General features: G+C 40.7%; 1 long non-coding RNA gene across 1 annotated transcript; it reads right to left on the bottom strand.

The window, feature by feature from the left end:
• Window positions 1–2061: 2061 nt before the first annotated feature.
• Window positions 2062–4945, bottom strand: LOC140679451 (uncharacterized). The gene is made up of 3 exons (XR_012050869.1): window positions 4860–4945; window positions 4649–4769; window positions 2062–3134 (listed from the first exon to the last, which is right to left on the bottom strand). It is a non-coding gene; the product is annotated as an uncharacterized lncRNA (long non-coding RNA).
• Between the last annotated feature and the right edge of the window lie 18122 nt (window positions 4946–23067).

The raw sequence follows: 23067 nt of genomic DNA, 5'->3' as shown, positions 1-23067 counted from the left end.
TGCAAGTCACAAGTAAGTCTCAAGTCTTTGCCCTCAAGTCCGAGTCAAGTCCAGAGTCAAGACAGGCAAGCCCCGAGTCAAGTCCAAAGTCAAGACTGGAAAGTCTCAAGTCAAGTCCTAAGTCCTGCATTTTGAGTTTCGAGTCCTTTCAAGTCCTTTTAACCACAGACTAATTTATTAACACAGATTGTGTATGCTTCTCAAACGCTGTATTTATTTATTAAAACAAGTGCATTTTAAATTGCAGGAAAGAAAATTGTGCTGACATTGCACTTTATAATAGCACTATTAACCAGTCATTTTAAACATTAACTCATTCCTTTACAGAACAAACACATTGAAAAATAAAGTGCAACTGTACTTATTTGTACAAAAGTGTTAACATTGAAAAAACATGACATATACGTGAACATAACAAAAAAGTTGTACTTTTTATATGTCAGGGCCCTATGCTGCATTGCATTTGCAAAAGACCAAATTAGCCAAGAGTCTGTCAGTCATTTGTGCACGATGGGGGCGTAGTATGATGCCACCATGGCTGAAAACTCGCTCCACTGGAGCACTGGAGGCAGGCACTGCCAAGACTCTCATGGCCACTCGGAACAGTGAAGGAAGAGTCTTCATGTTCAATGCCCAGAACAAAAGGGGGGAGAGAGTTGTTTTGGGTTGGTGCACTACTTGTAAGTGTATCTTGTGTTTTTTATGTTGATTTAATTAAAAAAAGAGAGAAAAAAAAAAATTATTTCTTGTGCGGCCCGATACCAATCGATCCACGGACCAGTACCGGGCCGCGGCCCGGTGGTTGGGGACCACTGAGGTAAACAACCAACAGTATGTCAGAAAGCTAGCTAAAACGGTACACATATTCATAATATAGTATACATTTTAACTGACCTTTATTTTACTATTTTTGTCTTTTTTTAGGTGGCCAAAATACGCGGTGCTGCTGACCGCCGTCTAACGTTACGTGTGATATATTGACTAACGTAACCCTGCTTAAAAAAAATCACTGAACAAAAAGTATGAATAAGGTAGTGAACTGCAACAGATTCCCGTGTTTGCAATAACGTTATAACGTTAGCAGTGAGTTTACAGCCTCGCTGATTTAACTACACAGCAAATAAAAGTCACGTTACTTAGCCAATAAACGTTATCTTACATTCAAAACTTACCGTTCTTTGTGCAACTTCAAATGCCGGACGAAGTTGGAAGTTGTTGCCTCTCCATCAGTAATTTTCGAACCGCATGTGTTGCATACTGCAAACCGTTTTGTGTTGACCACCTCGTAATTTTTATACCCAAACAAATTTATTTTAGGTATCATTTTTTGTTCACTGGCGTGTGGTTTGGACATGTCTTCTTCGTTGGTTGTCCTGCAATTTGATTGGATGAATGCTGTGTGATGAAAACAAAGTAGATGTAATTTGATTGGCTGTTGTACTGAGACCACACCAGCTGACACACGCAACGCTGATAGACAAGTACACAATGAAAAATACGGAGCGCTCCCGAATAACTTTTTCATCTTTGGGTTTTGGGGAAAGTAGCAAGTCATGTCAAGTCATGTCAATTCAAAAGGCTCAAGTCCAAGTGAAGTCACAAGTCATTGATGTTAAAGTCTAAGTCGAGTTGCAAGTCTTTTTACATTTTGTCAAGTCGAGTCTAAAGTCATCAAATTCATGACTCGAGTCTGACTCGAGTCCAAGTCATGTGACTCGAGTCCACACCTCTGTTAGATAGTAAAAAAAAATGCTAGCACAAGGCAGCTAACAATGTAGGTAATGTGGATTCTACTATTCCGCCTATAAAGCACTCTAAAAAGTCATTTTAAAAAACACTAACAATGCTCTATTTACATGCCGTGACCTGCATATTAACCAAGTATTAGCGACATTGTTACTGAAGGTACTAACATTGAGGAACTACTTTTCTGGCATAGTGATGCAGCGCCTTACTCATTTCTCGTCTAGCACACTGGCGGTGAGCAGTGACAAAGATGACAAAATGGGGAAAAAAATGAATTCCTTGTGATTGTGAGATTATTAAAAAAATGTACAAAAGTAATTAAAACAATATTTTATTTATTATCATGAAGTTTTCACTACAACTACGTGCGGTCTTTGACTCATTTAATGTGACAGCAGCAGTCATCAAATCAGGATGTGGAATCTATCATATAATAATTGAGTCATTTATCATCAGTTTTGTCTTCTCACAGTGTATTAAAATGTCACCTAAAGAAACATTCCAATTCAAATGAATATCCAAAACAATACTAACAAGTAGCAAATATTTGCTCCTGACACAGGTGATGTTGTTACATCATATACAAACAATATACAAGCAGTATTCACAACAGACACATATTTAAAAAAAAACATGATTAAAATACAAAAATACACATTGGATAGGAAATGTAATAAAAGCATAACGTAACATTACAAATAAAAATAAAAAATATTTCTGAAACAGTGTGAGGCAAACCTACAGCACGAGGATGGTCCAAAGTGTGGCTCGGGGGCCATTTTTCACCAGCAGCTATTTATTATTGGTCTTCAACATATTGCAACAGTGAAAATATTGTATTTTTAAATGGATGAATTGTCAGATATTCCGCTAATTATATTTTTCACCTTTTAACACAAAGCTAATATATTTTGTTCAGATAAAGCATTTAAGAATCTCTAATGTACAAAATGTTTCCTATAGCTTTTTTAACCACCCGCTGGTCCTCATTGTACAGCATACAGAGTATTACACACAGGACTCTCATGTCAAAACTGACATGAAGGAACTTCCTCCTCACATGACTTCAACAACCGTATGGTTTGACACAGGGTTCCGGTCAGGGGCGCCGAAAAGGGGGGGTAAAGGAAACGGATTCTTGGGGCCCATGATGGAGGGGGGCCCAGAGAGGCCACTAATGATGATGAAATTATAATACAGAAAAAATAATGACACTGTGTTGGGGGCCCTGTAAAGATTCTTTTCATGGGGCCCAAAATCCCTAGCGGCGCACTTGGTTCCGGTGGAGATGTGTTGGTGGCTGATGGCCCTCAAATTTTTCCAACAGATTTATTGCCCTCTTCCAGCTGGGGTCAAGGCAAAAAGTTTTATTCGCCACTGTTTGGACTCTGAAAATAACAAATGTGCAGATTAGTTATGAGACATTGTTCTTACTTTTTCTCCTTGGTTGCCCATTCATTTAAAAGCAGGTTGTTTATGGTTCCTGTTGCCATGATTGTGTCCATTTTGGCATTTTATCCAGGATTAGTTTTTGCTCCTTTAAAAACTACATTTTCAACTTTTGTAGACAACTAAATAAAAGGGATTGGTGTTAATAATGTAATTAGGATTGTTTTACGTTTTAATTTATGCATGATTTCTTTTTATACGCTTTCATCATTTGTATATGTACAGGTAAAAGCCAGTAAATTAGAATATTTTGAAAAACTTGATTTATTTCAGTAATTGCATTCAAAAGGTGTAACTTGTACATTATATTTATTCATTGCACACAGACTGATGCATTCAAATGTTTATTTCATTTAATTTTGATGATTTGAAGTGGCAACAAACGAAAATCCAAAATTCCGTGTGTCACAAAATTAGAATATTACTTAAGGCTAATAAGCCTTAAGTGTCACAAAATTAGAATATTACTTAAGGCTAATAAGCCTTAAGTAATATTCTAATTTTGTGACACACGGAATTTTGGATTTTCATTTGTTGCCACTTCAAATCATCAAAATTAAATGAAATAAACATTTGAATGCATCAGTCTGTGTGCAATGAATAAATATAATGTACAAGTTACACCTTTTGAATGCAATTACTGAAATAAATCAAGTTTTTCCAAATATTCTAATTTACTGGCTTTTACCTGTATATGGCATACTTGCCATCCCTCCCAAATTTCAGTGCCTCTCCCAAAAATCTCCCGGGACAACCATTCTCCCGAATTTCTCCCGATTTCCAGCCGGACCTGAGTGAGGACAGCCTGTCGTCACGTCCACTTTTCCTCCATATAAACAGCGTGCCGGCCCACTCACGTTATAACATCTACGGCTTTTGGAGCTCAGAGCGCAACTGCACACACAACAAGAAGGAGACTATTATATATGTCTCCGTTATCCATAGGTTTATCTATAACCCATAAAGTAGGCAGGCACGGAGCAATTGCTCAGCGTGTGTTTATTCCAGCCGGCACGTTAATACACTGACACACATCATCCGGATTCCCATCATGCATTGCTTCAAAACTACGGCAAGTAGTAGAGAGGAGTGTTATGTGTGTGTATATGTGTAAATAAATGAACACTGAAATTCAAGTATTTCTTTTATATACATATATAAAAGAATTTCAGTGAATTCTGGCTATAAATATACTCCCCCCCATCTTCCGAATTCAGAGGTCTCAAAGTTGGCAAGTATGATATATGGTTGCTTTACAAAATGTAAAAAATATCAAAAGACCCCCTGCATCCTTTGATTTTCTAGTAAGTGGTCGTTGGTGGAAAATCTTTGGACACCCCTGACCTTAATGAAGAGAAGTGACTTATTTTGCTAGGAGGTTGATCACAAACTAGTCATGTTTGCATTAGGTGGTCACACAAAAACAATCCGGTGTGTTTAATATTGTACTCACACAATGGCTTGGGGCTCGCAGCCCTCTGGTGTTGTTTTTACATGCCGGACATTTTGGAATGGGATACGTATTTTTGAGCTGTTGGGGCAGCATTCGTCGTTCTTCATCATGTGTGGGCTGACTGGACAAACACATGCACAATTAAAATCGCGTCACACACATTTCCACAATTATCAGGATGAGAAGCAGAGAGAAGAGGATTCCAACTGACCTGAACACATGCTGACTTGCAGGAAACACATCAGCGTGAGCAGTACAAGTGTCTTCATGGTGACAGCTGGGTTTCTCATCTTCAGAGGTCTTCAAGTATGGCTGAGCTTCTATGGCTTCCCTTTATATGCTGAGGATCCTTTCTCTTTTTAGAGTTGTGGTTTTACGTTCCTCTTCTTTCACCGTGCCTTCTGCTTTCATCTACCAAGAACATGAATTCTGATGAGCGCCTTTCAAAGAAGATAATGTAGGTTCCTGCTGTCGTTACCTTATATGACCAGCTGTCCCTGGAAAGGAATCGGAAACCAGCTTGTCCATTTTGTTCTTCCTTTTTGTTCATTTGTTTGCATGGTTATAGTACATCTGCCCAACTAACTAGTGCTTCTGAGTACATACTGTATATATCCTCAATCTCGTTACCTTGCGTAATGACAATAAAGCTGATTCTGATTCTATACAGTATACAGGTAAAAGCCAGTAAATTAGAATATTTTGAAAAACTTGATTTATTTCAGTAATTGCATTCAAAAGGTGTAACTTGTACATTATATTTATTCATTGCACACAGACTGATGCATTCAAATGTTTATTTCATTTAATTTTGATGATTTGAAGTGGCAACAAATGAAAATCCAAAATTCCGTGTGTCACAAAATTAGAATATTACTTAAGGCTAATACAAAAAAGGGATTTTTAGAAATGTTGGCCAACTGAAAAGTATGAAAATGAAAAATATGAGCATGTACAATACTCAATACTTGGTTGGAGCTCCTTTTGCCTCAATTACTGCGTTAATGCGGCGTGGCATGGAGTCGATGAGTTTCTGGCACTGCTCAGGTGTTATGAGAGCCCAGGTTGCTCTGATAGTGGCCTTCAACTCTTCTGCGTTTTTGGGTCTGGCATTCTGCATCTTCCTTTTCACAATACCCCACAGATTTTCTATGGGGCTAAGGTCAGGGGAGTTGGCGGGCCAATTGAGAACAGAAATACCATGGTCCGTAAACCAGGCACGGGTAGATTTTGCGCTGTGTGCAGGCGCCAAGTCCTGTTGGAACTTGAAATCTCCATCTCCATAGAGCAGGTCAGCAGCAGGAAGCATGAAGTGCTCTAAAACTTGCTGGTAGACGGCTGCGTTGACCCTGGATCTCAGGAAACAGAGTGGACCGACACCAGCAGATGACATGGCACCCCAAACCATCACCCAACCATGCAAATTTTGCATTTCCTTTGGAAATCGAGGTCCCAGAGTCTGGAGGAAGACAGGAGAGGCACAGGATCCACGTTGCCTGAAGTCTAGTGTAAAGTTTCCACCATCAGTGATGGTTTGGGGTGCCATGTCATCTGCTGGTGTCGGTCCACTCTGTTTCCTGAGATCCAGGGTCAACGCAGTCGTCTACCAGCAAGTTTTAGAGCACTTCATGCTTCCTGCTGCTGACCTGCTCTATGGAGATGGAGATTTCAAGTTCCAACAGGACTTGGCGCCTGCAGACAGCGCAAAATCTACCCGTGCTTGGTTTACGGACCATGGTATTTCTGTTCTAAATTGGCCCGCCAACTCCCCTGACCTTAGCCCCATAGAAAATCTGTGGGGTATTGTGAAAAGGAAGATGCAGAATGCCAGACCCAAAAACGCAGAAGAGTTGAAGGCCACTATCAGAGCAACCTGGGCTCTCATAACACCTGAGCAGTGCCAGAAACTCATCGACTCCATGCCACGCCGCATTAACGCAGTAATTGAGGCAAAAGGAGCTCCAACCAAGTATTGAGTATTGTACATGCTCATATTTTTCATTTTCATACTTTTCAGTTGGCCAACATTTCTAAAAATCCCTTTTTTGTATTAGCCTTAAGTAATATTCTAATTTTGTGACACACGGAATTTTGGATTTTCATTTGTTGCCACTTCAAATCATCAAAATTAAATGAAATAAACATTTGAATGCATCAGTCTGTGTGCAATGAATAAATATAATGTACAAGTTACACCTTTTGAATGCAATTACTGAAATAAATCAAGTTTTTCAAGATATTCTAATTTACTGGCTTTTACCTGTATGTACATACAGCAATGCTTAATTTTGTTGGTGTGACGTTGTGTGACTAAATTGCTTTTCTGCATATTTTGGTTTCACAGATTGAATGTAATAGATACACATACACTATCCAACAGTGGTGTGGTGTTGGTTGGTGTCAGTTTATTTCGAACATGCAATATTATATGACACATATTTCCATTTTTTTTCATTACAGCATGTCTGAAAAGGAGTAGAAAGAAGTACAACTTCGTGTCTTAATGAAATTAAACAATGGATGTCCGCTAACTTCTTGCAACTCAACGCCAAGAAAACGGAAATGCTGATTATCGGTCCTGCTAAACACCGACATTTATTTAATAATACCACCTTAACATTTGACAACCAAACAATTACACAAGGCGAATCAGTAAAGAATCTGGGTATTATCTTCCACCCAACTCTCTCGTTTGAATCACACATTAAGAGTGTTACTAAAACGGCCTTCTTTCATCTCCGTAATATCGCTAAAATTCGTTCTATTTTATCCACTAGCGACGCTGAGATCATTATTCATGCGTTCGTTACGTCTCGTCTCGACTACTGTAACGTATTATTTTCGGGTCTCCCTATGTCTAGCATTAAAAAATTACAGTTGTTTCAAAATGCGGCTGCTAGACTTCTGACAAGAACAAGAAAGTTTGATCATATTACGCCTATACTGGCTCACCTGCACTGGCTTCCTGTGCACTTAAGATGTGACTTTAAGGTTTTACTACTTACGTATAAAATACTACACGGTCTAGCTCCGTCCTATCTTGTCGATTGCATTGTACCATATGTCCCGGCAAGAAATCTGCGTTCAAAGAACTCCGGCTTATTAGTGATTCCCAGAGCCCAAAAAAAGTCTGCGGGCTATAGAGCGTTTTCTATTCGGGCTCCAGTACTATGGAATGCCCTCCCGGTAACAATTAGAGATGCTACCTCAGTAGAAGCATTTAAGTCCCATCTTAAAACTCATTTGTATACTCTAGCCTTTAAATAGCCCCCCTGTTAGACCAGTTGATCTGCCGTTTCTTTTCTTTTCTCCTCTGCTCCCCTTTTCCTTGAGGGGGGGGGGGGGGGCACAGGTCCGGTGGCCATGGATGAAGTGCTGGCTGTCCAGAGTCGGGACCCGGGGTGGACCGCTCGCCTGTGCATCGGCTGGGAACATCTCTACGCTGCTGACCCGTCTCCGCTCGGCATGGTGTCCTGCTGGCCCCACTATGGACTGGACTCTTACTATTATGTTGGATCCACTATGGACTGGACTCTCACAATATTATGTCAGACCCACTCGACATCCATTGCTTTCGGTCTCCCCTAGAGGGGGGGGGGTTACCCACATATGCGGTCCTCTCCAAGGTTTCTCATAGTCATTCACATCGACGTCCCACTGGGGTGAGTTTTTCCTTGCCCGTATGTGGGCTTTGTACCGAGGATGTCGTTGTGGCTTGTGCAGCTCTTTGAGACACTTGTGATTTAGGGCTATATAAATAAAGATTGATTGATTGATTGACAACTTATTTAAACCTACCCATTTTCGTATCAAGCAGTTTTTAACACATTTGTTTGTTCTCAATTTGTAAACCAACAGCGAATAAATACATAAATTAATTAAGTTAAAGTGCCAATGATTGTCACACACACACACACACACACTAGGTGTGGCGAAATTATTCTCTGCATTTGACCCATCACCCTTGATCACCCCCTGGGAGGTGAGGGGCGCAGTGAGCAGTAGCGGTGGCCGCGCCCGAGAATCATTTTTGGTGATTTAACCCCCAATTCTAACCCTTGATGCTGAGTGCCAAGCAGGGAGGTAATGGGTCCATACACAATGAGTAAGTAAATAATGATCAAACACGTAATCAAAGTTTATGGTTCACATTATGAGCTAGATAAGAGAGTCTATTTTGTTGATAGGGTTCAGGATGTTTATCAAGATTTTTTGTGAACACCATTTTTTAAACTGCATCATATTAGTACCCATTGTTTACTTCTTTGCCAAATCCATTTCATAATTTAATTCCACATACTTATATGCTAAAGGTTTTAAGTGTTGTACAGTGTGTTGTACAAATTAATTAATCATTTTTTACATTTTCATCTGAGAATTATTGAGGGGAATACTTTTTAGCACCATTTTTAATTATGCTATCTAGTGTGTGAATGTGAGTGTGAATGTTGTCTGTCTATCTGTGTTGGCCCTGCGATGAGGTGGCGACTTGTCCAGGGTGTACCCCGCCTTCCGCCCGCTTGTAGCTGAGATAGGCTCCAGCGCCCCCCGCGACCCCGAAGGGAATAAGCGGTAGAAAATGGATGGATGGAGGATGTCCCATATAGCTCTCATATTGTTTTTGTTCCTGTCTAATATTTGACTGTGTTATTATTTTCTTCATTTTCATGGTATGCTAATAGCTTGTTTTTATACGTTTTGTACTTGTTTTCTGCCTCTGTAGACCAGAGGTGTGGACTCGAGTCACATGACTTGGACTCGAGTCAGACTCGAGTCATGAATTTGATGACTTTAGACTCGACTTGACAAAATGTAAAAAGACTTGCAACTCGACTTAGACTTTAACATCAATGACTTGTGACTTCACTTGGACTTGAGCCTTTTGAATTGACATGACTTGACATGACTTGCTACTTTCCCCAAAACCCAAAGATGAAAAAGTTATTCGGGAGCGCTCCGTATTTTTCATTGTGTACTTGTCTATCAGCGTTGCGTGTGTCAGCTGGTGTGGTCTCAGTACAACAGCCAATCAAATTAGATCTACTTTGTTTTCATCACACAGCATTCATCCAATCAAATTGCAGGACAACCAACGAAGAAGACATGTCCAAACCACACGCCAGTGAACAAAAAATGATACCTAAAATAATTTTGTTTGGGTATAAAAATTACGAGGTGGTCAACACAAAACGGTTTGCAGTATGCAACACATGCGGTTCGAAAATTACTGATGGAGAGGCATCAACTTCCAACTTCGTCCGGCATTTGAAGTTGCACAAAGAACGGTAAGTTTTGAATGTAAGATAACGTTTATTGGCTAAGTAACGTGACTTTTATTTGCTGTGTAGTTAAATCAGTGAGGCTGTAAACTCACTGCTAACGTTATAACGTTATTGCAAACACGGGAATCTGTTGCAGTTCACTACATTATTCATACTTTTTGTTCAGTGATTTTTTTTAAGCAGGGTTACGTTAGTCAATATATCACACGTAACGTTAGACGGCGGTCAGCAGCACCGCGTATTTTAGCCACCTAAAAAAAAGACAAAAATAGTAAAATAAAGGTCAGTTAAAATGTATACTATATTATGAATATGTGTACCGTTTTAGCTAGCTTTCTGACATACTGTTGGTTGTTTACCTCAGTGGTCCCCAACCACCGGGCCGCGGCCCGATACTGGTCCGTGGATCGATTGGTATCGGGCCGCACAAGAAATAATTTTTTTTTTCTTTTCTTTTTTTAATTAAATCAACATAAAAAACACAAGATACAAGTAGTGCACCAACCCAAAACAATTCTCTCCCCCCTTTTGTTCTGGGCATTGAACATGAAGACTCTTCCTTCACTGTTCCGAGTGGCCATGAGAGTCTTGGCAGTGCCTGCCTCCAGTGCTCCAGTGGAGCGAGTTTACAAGCCATGGTGGCATCATACTACGCCCCCATCGTGCACAAATGACTGACAGACTCTTGGCTAATTTGGTCTTTTGCAAATGCAATGCAGCATAGGGCCCTGACATATAAAAAGTACAACTTTTTTGTTATGTTCACGTATATGTCATGTTTTTTCAATGTTAACACTTTTGTACAAATACGTACATTTGCACTTTATTTTTCAATGTGTTTGTTCTGTAAAGGAATGAGTTAATGTTTAAAATGACTGGTTAATAGTGCTATTATAAAGTGCAATGTCAGCACAATTTTCTTTCCTGCAATTTAAAATGCACTTGTTTTAATAAATAAATACAGCGTTTGAAAAGCATACACAATCTGTGTTAATATATTAGTCTGTGGTTAAAAGGACTTGAAAGGACTCGAAACTCAAAATGCAGGACTTAGGACTTGACTTGAGACTTTCCATTCTTGACTTTGGACTTGACTCGGGGCTTGCCTGTCTTGACTCGGGACTTGACTCGGACTTGAGGGCAAAGACTTGAGACTTACTTGTGACTTGCAAAACAATGACTTGGTCCCACCTCTGCTGTAGACCTTTGGGTTATAATGTTCTATATAAGGTATTTTTCTTGTTGCAATAATTGTTCGGTTTCTTTGTCATCCATGATTGATTGTTCTTCTTGTTTTGCTTCTTACCAAGTTGTTGCAATGGACTGTGTTTGTCATAAAGCCTCAGAAAGTATTTAAAACATTACCAAATGCATCATCCACATCATTTTCACTGTATATATTGTCACAACTTTGTATTTATTTATTTTTTAATTTAATTTAATTTAATTTAATTTGTTTTATTAATCAATCAATCAAAAGAACACACAATAATACCATACATAATACAATTCCAATTCCAAAACCAAACCCAGCCCAGCAACATTCAGAATAGCACAGAGCAATTGAGAGGACACACAAACATGACACAAAACAAGTAGTCAAACAAAAATTAATAATATCAACAACATTATTAATAAGAATTCCAACATAACAGTGATTATAAGTATCTGATTGACATTATCATCACAGCCATTTATATATTAAAAAAAACACAAAAAAAACAATAGTGTCACAGTGGCTTACACTTGCATCACATCTCATAAACTTCACAACACACTGTGTCCAATATTTTCCACAAATATAAAATAAGTCATATTTTAGGTTCATTTAATAGTTAAAACAAATGTAAATAATGGATCCCATATTCCAATATATGACTCATTATTATCTAAACTTAATGCATTTTTTTCTATTGATATAATTTCCATAGCTTGTGTATACCAGTCAGTATGAATTGGACTACCAACATATATCCATTTTTTTAGTATTACCCTTTTTGTTATGATGCATATTGAAAGAAATGCGTATTTTCCGAACTTTGATCTTAGATAATTTTTGAAAGCTGTCATACTTGTTCATTTCACAGTATTCGAAATGTCTTTTTGTCATCAGTGTTCCTCTTCTTGTTGTTTCCATCATAGATTGTGCAAAACTGGCAGTTGCTGGTGTCGGTTATTAGCAGACCACTTGTGGTATTATTATCAAAATCATGATACATTGAATCAATAAAGCAATCAATGGTCTTTTTCTTGTTAGGGTTCAAGAGGTCAATGTTGAAGTCTCTTGTGATGACTGTATTATGATGATAGTATATATCTGATAGTATATATCTGTATCATGAATCAATTTAAGTGGACCCCGACTGAAAAACTTATTCGGGTGTTACCATTTAGTGGTCAATTGTACGGAATATGTACTTCACTGTGCAACCTACTAATAAAAGTCTCAATCAATCAATCAATTCACATAAGAACATTTATTTTTGACTGATTTCAGTAAAAGTTACCTTAATCCAGTTCTCAAACGAATCCCTGTTTAACTTAGGTGATCTATATATACAGCTGACGTTTTTGCTGTCATCATGACATGTTTTTATTTATTTTTTAATTTTTTTTAAGCTTGCGCTGTGGAAGGCGGCTGCATCTCCAGTAGCGCTGTAGTTCTAGATCTTTTAAACGTATCTTTTATCTTTATCTTTTATCTTTAATTATTATTATTATTTATTATAATTTTTTTTTTGTTGAGGAAACTAAAATGCGCAAACATTCCGCAGAAATCAATGGTCAACTTTTACAACCGTGCCATCAGCAGTGTCCTCACTTACGGATTTTTAGTGTGGTTTGCTAGCTGCACTAAAGCGAACCAACAGGCCCTCCAGCGAGTGGTTAAAGCGGCGGGGAAAATTACAAGGACGATACTCCCAGAGATGAGTGCCATGTACACAACTCGCTGCCTAAAGCGAGTACACAACATCCTGAAGGACAGATACCACCCAGCACATGGCCTCTTCAACCTGCTACCCTCTGGAAGGAGGTATAGATCGATTTGCGCCAGGACCACCAGAATGTCTCACAGTCTGTATCCCCAGGTTGTGAGACTGCTAAATGAACAGCCTGCCCCTTTGCTGCCCCGGACCATCTTATCACCTCACTCTGACTGTTCCCACCCCCACGTCCCTCTTATCGCGATCTTCCTGACAATGCTAAAATGCTAAAATGTAAACTACTGTCAACCTGCACATGAATGCAGTTTCTATGCCGCTGGACAAAGCTCAAACAAAATCTTGTTGTTCATGTATGACTTAAGTGTTATTATGACAATGACAATAAAGGAATTGATTGATTGATTGATTGATTGATATTATTTATTAGATCTTATAAACTCCGTCTTCATGGGGAATGTGAACTCGCTGCTGAAAAAGATCGACGAGCTTCATGGACAAAAAGCCAGCGTGCGTATCGAGAGAGCAGCCTGTTTATTTTCACGGAGACGTGGCTAAACCACCTGGTACCGGATGCTAACGTGGACCTGCAGGGATTCACCGCAGTGAGAGCTGACAGAGAAGCATGTGGGAAAAGCGAAGGTGTGGGGCTCATCATATACAGGTAAAAGCCAGTAAATTAGAATATTTTGAAAAACTTGATTTATTTCAGTAATTGCATTCAAAAGGTGTAACTTGTACATTATATTTATTTATTGCACACAGACTGATGCATTCAAATGTTTATTTCATTTAATTTTGATGATTTGAAGTGGCAACAAATGAAAATCCAAAATTCCGTGTGTCACAAAATTAGAATATTACTTAAGGCTAATACAAAAAAGGGATTTTTAGAAATGTTGGCCAACTGAAAAGTATGAAAATGAAAAATATGAGCATGTACAATACTCAATACTTGGTTGGAGCTCCTTTTGCCTCAATTACTGCGGCGTGGCATGGAGTCGAAGAGTTTCTGGCACTGCTCAGGTGTTATGAGAGCCCAGGTTGCTCTGATAGTGGCCTTCAACTCTTCTGCGTTTTTGGGTCTGGCATTCTGCATCTTCCTTTTCACAATACCCCACAGATTTTCTATGGGGCTAAGGTCAGGGGAGTTGGCGGGCCAATTTAGAACAGAAATACCATGGTCCGTAAACCAGGCACGGGTAGATTTTGCGCTGTGTGCAGGCGCCAAGTCCTGTTGGAACTTGAAATCTCCATCTCCATAGAGCAGGTCAGCAGCAGTAAGCATGAAGTGCTCTAAAACTTGCTGGTAGACGGCTGCGTTGACCCTGGATCTCAGGAAACAGAGTGGACCGACACCAGCAGATGACATGGCACCCCAAACCATCACCCAACCATGCAAATTTTGCATTTCCTTTGGAAATCGAGGTCCCAGAGTCTGGAGGAAGACAGGAGAGGCACAGGATCCACGTTGCCTGAAGTCTAGTGTAAAGTTTCCACCATCAGTGATGGTTTGGGGTGCCATGTCATCTGCTGGTGTCGGTCCACTCTGTTTCCTGAGATCCAGGGTCAACGCAGCCGTCTACCAGCAAGTTTTAGAGCACTTCATGCTTCCTGCTGCTGACCTGCTCTATGGAGATGGAGATTTCAAGTTCCAACAGGACTTGGCGCCTGCACACAGCGCAAAATCTACCCGTGCCTGGTTTACGGACCATGGTATTTCTGTTCTAAATTGGCCCGCCAACTCCCCTGACCTTAGCCCCATAGAAAATCTGTGGGGTATTGTGAAAAGGAAGATGCAGAATGCCAGACCCAAAAACGCAGAAGAGTTGAAGGCCACTATCAGAGCAACCTGGGCTCTCATAACACCTGAGCAGTGCCAGAAACTCATCGACTCCATGCCACGCCGCATTAACGCAGTAATTGAGGCAAAAGGAGCTCCAACCAAGTATTGAGTATTGTACATGCTCATATTTTTCATTTTCATACTTTTCAGTTGGCCAACATTTCTAAAAATCCCCCCTCCCGTCCATATAACCCGGTAATACAACTCAAACACCTGCACAACATACTCAATCCCACAGCCCAAAGTACTGTTCACCTCCCCAAAGTTCATGCAGCACATATACAGGTAAAAGCCAGTAAATTAGAATATTTTGAAAAACTTGATTTATTTCAGTAATTGCATTCAAAAGGTGTAACTTGTACATTATATTTATTCATTGCACACAGACTGATGCATTCAAATGTTTATTTCATTTAATTTTGATGGTTTGAAGTGGCAACAAATGAAAATCCAAAATTCCGTGTGTCACAAAATTAGAATATTATGTAAGGCTAATACAAAAAAGGGATTTTTAGAAATGTAACAGAGTGGACCGACACCAGCAGATGACATGGCACCCCAAACCATCACTGATGGTGGAAACTTTACACTAGACTTCAGGCAACGTGGATCCTGTGCCTCTCCTGTCTTCCTCCAGACTCTGGGACCTCGATTTCCAAAGGAAATGCAAAATTTGCATGGTTGGGTGATGGTTTGGGGTGCCATGTCATCTGCTGGTGTCGGCCACTCTGTTTCCTGAGATCCAGGGTCAACGCAGCCGTCTACCAGCAAGTTTTAGAGCACTTCATGCTTCCTGCTGCTGACCTGCTCTATGGAGATGGAGATTTCAAGTTCCAACAGGACTTGGCGCCTGCACACAGCGCAAAATCTACCCGTGCCTGGTTTACGGACCATGGTATTTCTGTTCTAAATTGGCCCGCCAACTCCCCTGACCTTAGCCCCATAGAAAATCTGTGGGGTATTGTGAAAAGGAAGATGCAGAATGCCAGACCCAAAAACGCAGAAGAGTTGAAGGCCACTATCAGAGCAACCTGGGCTCTCATAACACCTGAGCAGTGCCAGAAACTCATCGACTCCATGCCACGCCGCATTAACGCAGTAATTGAGGCAAAAGGAGCTCCAACCAAGTATTGAGTATTGTACATGCTCATATTTTTCATTTTCATACTTTTCAGTTGGCCAACATTTCTAAAAATCCCTTTTTTGTATTAGCCTTAAGTAATATTCTAATTTTGTGACACACGGAATTTTGGATTTTCATTTGTTGCCACTTCAAATCATCAAAATTAAATGAAATAAACATTTGAATGCATCAGTCTGTGTGCAATGAATAAATATAATGTACAAGTTACACCTTTTGAATGCAATTACTGAAATAAATCAAGTTTTTCAAAATATTCTAATTTACTGGCTTTTACCTGTATTTCCCCAAAGTCCCCAAAGTTACGTACGTGACATGCACATAGCGGCACGCACGTACGGGCAAGCGATCAAATGTTTGGAAGCCGCAGCTGCATGCGTACTCACGGTACCGTGTCTGCGTATCCAACTCAAAGTCCTCCTGGTCAGAGTCTCTGTTGTCCCAGTTCTCCACAGGCCAATGGTATAGCTTGGCAGTCATCTTCCGGGAATGTAAACAATGAAACACCGGCTGTGTTATCCGGCACACCACTCAAGGGGTGCATTCTACGGCGGGGGTGCGTTATCCGGCACAACATCTGCCGCAATGCACCGCTTCCCACCTACAGCTTTCTTCTTTGCTGTCTCCATTGTTCATTGAACAAATTGCAAAAGATTCACCAACACAGATGTCCAGAATACTGTGGAATTTTGCGATGAAAACAGACGACCTAATAGCTGGCAACCATGCTGTCCCAAAATGTCCTCCACAATCCGTGACGTCACGCGCTGACGTCATCATACCGAGACGTTTTCAGCAGGATATGTCGCGCAAAATGTAAAATTGCACTACCGTATTGGCATGTGTTGCAATGTTAAGATTTCATCATTGATATATAAACTATCAGACTGCGTGGTCGGTAGTAGTGGGTTTCAGTAGGCCTTTAATGTGTGCTATGGCTATGAGGTTTGTTTCCCCTTGGCCTCAGTCTGGACCCCCTGTCCAGGGGCCCAGGCTTAGACTGAATTTTTTTTTTTCGATCTCTAATTCAGGGCACATTAAGAGGGTCTTGCGGTTACGTGTCTGCTCAAGAAAGAAATACAGTGCAGCCCAGACTATATGTCTAGCGAGAGTAATGGTTCTATCATTAATAGTGCCAAGGAGAAGCCAAAGCTCCAAAACCTTCTTTAGAACAAACGAGGAAGGCGTTTGTGATGTCACTCTTTATTTTCATCACATGGCCAGGGAAATCCATGTTGTTAAGTATTGTCGTAGCAAAACTATTTGCAAATGCCTAACTCAAAATGTGCGTCTGTAACCCTGTTGTCACGTGTCTGAGTACTGTGTCTGAGTACTGTGTGTGTTGTATTTCTACCCTTTTTGAGACATCAACAAGGAAAAGTACCTTCCATATCAGGACCGGTTAACAAGTTAGGACATAAATCATGGTCCCAATGCGGAAAACCATTACATATAATAAAGAATGTCTCATTTGCACCCCTGGTGGTGAAATCTATCAACATTATGGTGGTCCCAAAAAGGAGGGATTTTTCAAATTGACTGTGTCGGTTTTAAAAGTGCTCCCCCTCTGGCCAACATATGAAATAACAAGTGTGTGTGTAAAAATTTGAAGTACTTCCCCTCTGGCCAACATATGTAATAACAAGTGTGTGTAAGAAATTGAAATGCACCCCCTTTGGCCAAAATTGATAAAAAAAATTAAAATAAATGTACTTAGAGACATATTGTAATAACTTAAAGTAAATAATGAAGATTAAAAAGCAATTACCAACAAAAAATGACCTAAAAGCAGTCTTTTTCTCACAATGTGTCGACTTTTTTCTTATAAAATTGGGAACAATTTCTCATATTCTTTCTGTTTCTGTAATATTGCAAGATTTTCTCGTAAAATTATTACTTTTTAATGCAAAATGGTGACATCTATCCATCCATCCATCCATCTTCTTCCGCTTATCCGAGGTCGGGTCGCGGGGGCAGCAGCCTAAGCAGGGAAGCCCAGACTTCCCTCTCCCCAGCCACTTCGTCCAGCTCCTCCCGGGGGATCCCGAGGCGTTCCCAGGCCAGCCGGGAGACATAGTCTTCCCAACGTGTCCTGGGTCTTCCTCGTGGCCTCCTACCGGTCGGACATGCCCTAAACACCTCCTTAGGGAGGCGCTCGGGTGGCATCCTGACCAGATGCCCGAACCACCTCATCTGGCTCCTCTCGATGCGGAGGAGCAGCGGCTTTACTTTGAGCTCCCCCCGGATGACAGAGCTTCTCACCCTATCTCTAAGGGAGAGCCCCGCCACCCGGCGGAGGAAACTCATTTCGGCCGCTTGTACCCGTGATCTTGTCCTTTCGGTCATAACCCAAAGCTCATGACCATAGGTGAGGATGGGAACGTAGATCGACCGGTAAATTGAGAGCTTTGCCTTCCGGCTCAGCTCCTTCTTCACCACAACGGATCGATACAGCGTCCGCATTACTGAAGACGCCGCACCGATCCGCCTGTCGATCTCACCATCCACTCTTCCCTCACTCGTGAACAAGACTCCGAGGTACTTGAACTCCTCCACTTGGGGCAAGATCTCCTCACCAAATGGTGACATCTGTCATATAAAATTCTGACTTGTCACAATATTGCCAATTTTTTGTTATTGTAAAATTGTGACTTTTGTCATAATTTTGCCAAGTAAAAATTCCGATTATTATGATATTGCCATTATATTTAAGTTTTCTTATAAAATTGTGACTTTTGTCGAGTAAAATTAGGACTCTTTTCATAAAATTGCCCAAATTTTAAGCTTTTCTTGTAAAAGTGCGAATGTTATTGAGTGGAATTCCAACTTTTATCATGGTATTGCGCAGATGTTCAGTTTTTCTTGTAAAATTTTGACTTGCGTTGAGTAAAATTACGTTTTTCTTGTGAAACTGTGACCTTTTTCTTGTGAAATTCCAACTCATTTTTCACAACAAGCTTTTTTATATTTGTATAGCATGTATATATTATTAAAGTTGTAAATACACATCTTTATATATCTGGAAAAGGTGTGCCTAAAGAGGTAGGCATTTTTCGGAAGTCTCAAGAAGGTAACAAATACAAGAAATATTATGCCGTTGTGTCCTTGGGCAAGACACTTTACCCACCTGCTCCCAGTGCCACCCACACTGGTTTAAATGTAATTTAGATATTGGGGTTCACTATGTAAAGCACTTTGAGTCACTAGAGAAAAGCGCTATATAAATATAATTCACTTCACTTCACTTCACTTTCTGCCAGAGCCCTTTTTTCCCATTCATTTTAGAATATATTTTTTCTCCGTTATCAATTACCCTGCAATCAATGTTTTGATATCTGAGCAGGCATATATTTGAGTTTTTGTAAAAATCCCCCCCCCCCCAGACTGCTCCACCGTTGTCAAAAGCCGTCTCGGCATAAGGGTGAGAAAGCCAACATGTAGCATCTCTACTTAGCAGGTTTAAATATGTTTGATATGGTATGTTTTTCTTAATTTTTCTCAAGCTGCTGCGCCTGGTATGAAATCTTCTGGCCGTACAGTATCACATTTAAAAAAAGCCTTCTGACTATTGGAGGGGGTTCACATTGTTTTGACACACATCATGTCTGAGTCTGACAGCTTCAGGAAGCAGCGTCAATAAACAAGCTGACACAAGGCGAGATCTTGAAAAATGTTGATTGGCAAACAAATCAAACATATCTCCAGATTAGAGATGCGCGGTTTGCGGACACAACCGCGGAGTCCGCGGATTATCCGCGGATCGGGCGGATGAAATTGAAAAAAATTAGATTTTATCCGCGTGCGGGTCGGGTCGGGCGGATCAATTAGATTTTTATTTTTTTATTTATTTTTTTTTTTTTTGCGGGTGGCAGTTAAACCAATTCGGAAATATATACACATAGTTAAATGTTGTTACCCACATACGAAAAACGAGCAGGCACCTGCTGCATATGCCACAACAGAAGAAAAAGAAAAGAAAAGAGATGGACACTTTTACGGAGCGGAGAAGGGACGCCTCGCCGGTGTCCGGGACCGAGGCCCCTTCCCCCGAGAGGGCCCCACCGGGAGCCGTAGCTGAGGCGATCCGCGAGAAGGGCCCGACGCACGTCCAGGGTCACTACCGCGCCCACCGCACCGACACCCCGCCTCGTCCGCCTTCGCCGCGGCCGGCGTCACGCGCAGCAGGTAAGCAGCTTACCTGCCCGCCACCCCCGTGGCCGGGGGCTCGTAACATGGGTCACTCCGCGCGCTCCGCCCGCGCAGCTTACCTGCCCGCCACCCCTGTTGCCGGGGGCGCGTAACAGGGGTCACTCCGCGCGCAGTGCGCTCAGCGCGGCTCCCATATGATTGCGCACTGGTGTGCGTCTGGGTCGTGACAGCGTGGCACGCGAAAGACTGTACTGCATTGGATCAGTCTCCTTTCTTTAACAGGCAAAAGCTTTATAACCTCACCATACCTGCCAACTTTTGAAATCAGAAAAACCTAGTAGCCAGGGTCCAAGGGCCGCAGGCCCTGGTAGGTCCAGGACAAAGTCCTGGTGGAGGGTTCAGGGCTTCGCCCCCCGACGCAAAATGATTATTAGCATTCAGACAGGTTAAAATGTTGCTAAAACCATCACTTTTCTATCAGTCACAGTGACTTTTCAAAACAAAAATATTACAGCAAAAATCATATGGGTTGATTGACATGTTTATTCTGTAAGCTAACTTCAATAGTTTGAAATTATTTTGACAGTTAATGCCAGTTATCCTGTCAACCTTTCACAAGACTTCAATTTGTTAATTGAAAGTATAAACAGTATAAACACTTTTTACAGTAAACAAATGGTAAAACAGTACTAAACAATTCCATAAAAAAAAAAATTGGTGTCATTATTAACTTTCTGTCCAAGCTTGTATAATCTACTGCCTTGTTCAATTGTAAAAAATATTCTGTGCCTAAAATTCACATTTCTATCACAATTATCATACTGTAAACATGGTAAGCTAACTTCATTAAAATTAATAGTCCTGTCAATAGCATGGAATTACAATTCAAATGTAGTTTTTTTGTAAGCCTTTCAAAAGAATTCAAAATATGAAAAATGAATGAAAATTAATTTAAGCCATCAGACACTTTGAAAAGTGGCACATCACATCTCTAATGTAATCATTTGAACTTTTCAACAGAAATAGCACTGCAAAAATATTAAGGACATACTTCTGTATTTTGGTAGTTATGCTGTCAACATTTAACAAGATTTCTTCAACTTGGACTTGAAAGCATAAATAGTACAAACACTTTTAACAGTATGTCGTGCTGTGAAATACAGCCGACAGGATTGCGCACCACACAGGAAGCAAGGCCAAAGTGCATGCAGGTGCAGGAGAAGAAAGGACTTCTTTCATTTAAGGTTTGTGATAAACCATCAAACTCATTCGTTAAAAGGACTCTATAGTAATATAAAGCGAATTTTTCTGGACATTATCATGCAAGAAAAGTTTATTTTTGGGACCGCGATCACCGCGTAATGATTTTTAAAGGTTGCATTACAAACATGTAACTGTCCCATGTGATCAGCCAGTGCGATTGGAAGTCCATGCTCAATTATTGCCTCCGTAAATAAAACTTCGGCATTTATCACATCCAAAGAATCTGTTTGGGCGACGAAAAACGTTGAAAGTTTTCCACTTGTATCGCTAGCAACGGCATTAGACTTGTGTTTTTTTGTCCCAAAGTGGTCTTTTACATCGCTAATTCCTCCGTGTCCGATCGAAAAATCTTGTCTGCACAAGGTGCAATTCGCGTAGTTTTCACCCTTTTTTTTTTAAATTAAAGAAAAAACGTATTTTTTATCACTGCACCCGTAACCCGGAATAGGTTGATGAAAACCGTACGAATTACGGGAAAACCGGAGTAGTTGGCAGGTGCCTCACTAATGCCTTGCATCGTCTATATTAGATATACCGGGCGGATGGCGGGCGGATGCAGTTCTGATCAAATGTTAGATCGGGTGGATTGCGGATGGTTGACGACTTTCTGATGCGGTTGCGGATGAAATATTTGCCTATCCGCGCATCTCTACTCCAGATCATGTTGGTATTACAAGTGGGGTTGGTTCTCACATATTAGAATTATATGTCAAATGCAAGCAGCCTACTTCCTGTCTTTGCTGAATTATAACCATCCGCTTTTATTCTTGGTAACAGATAGAACTTCTCATTTTTGACTTTCAAAGAAGAATGAATGGAGGAAGATGTTACTTCTGTTTACATAGCCTCCGGTAAGGAGATCTCAGAAAGAGTACTGGAGAGAAATAGTTGCATGTATGGTAATTGAATGGTAAATGGGCTTTTTTTTCTCCTACAAAGCCATCACCTCATTCACTGACTAAAGACTGATGAATGAACCCACAACCACTCCACCATTTTACTGCTGGTGACTGTAAATCTGTCTCAGTGTACTTAATGGATGTCAGTTTCCAACTTCAGTTATTTGCATTTTAATTGGACTTACACTTTGAAGTATGTGTAAATGCAGTACAGCGTCAGTATCCAGATGTTACATTCAACAATGGTGAGTGTGCAGTGGTGGACACTTTCAACCCTCAATCGTTGCAGCGGAAACAAAGGCACTAACTGCAATTGACTGTTGAAAAGGAGAAAATAAAGAAGCGGGTAAACATTTTGATTGATTGGATCAAGCATCATCCTCTCAGACTAGAGCTGTCCTATCTAGTTTGTGAGCACGAACTGAAGAAACCTGCCCTAATGAAGTGAAACATCTTTTAAGGCCACACATTCACAAACAGATAGTGCCCTAAACCAGTGGTCCCCAACCTTTTTTGCACCACAGACCGGTTTAATGTAGGGATTATTTCCAGGGACCGGCTTTACACTTGTGCCAGATAAAAAATACAGCAAAAAAATGAATGAAAAATACGACTCACTATAACACTGAATTAGTGGGAGCCCTGGGCTTGTTTCTTTGCAATGAGATGCAGATGGAAATCAGCCTTTGGCTACAATATGTCACTTTTATATTTTATAGTGACAACCTTACCGTCAAGTTCGCCGACGATACCACAGTGGTCGGGCTCATCTCCAGGGGTGACGAGGCTGCCTACAGAGAGGAGGTCCTGAAGCTGACGGCCTGGTCTTCGGAGAACAACCTCGCTCTCAACACCAGCAAGACCAGAGAGATCATCGTCGACTTCAGGAGGAGCAGC

The sequence above is a fragment of the Nerophis lumbriciformis genome, linkage group LG15, assembly GCF_033978685.3.
Source record: "Nerophis lumbriciformis linkage group LG15, RoL_Nlum_v2.1, whole genome shotgun sequence".
In the NCBI taxonomy this organism is placed as follows: domain Eukaryota; kingdom Metazoa; phylum Chordata; class Actinopteri; order Syngnathiformes; family Syngnathidae; genus Nerophis; species Nerophis lumbriciformis.
The sequence above is the reverse complement of the archived record's forward strand: the minus strand, read 5'-3'. Positions and strand labels throughout refer to the sequence as shown.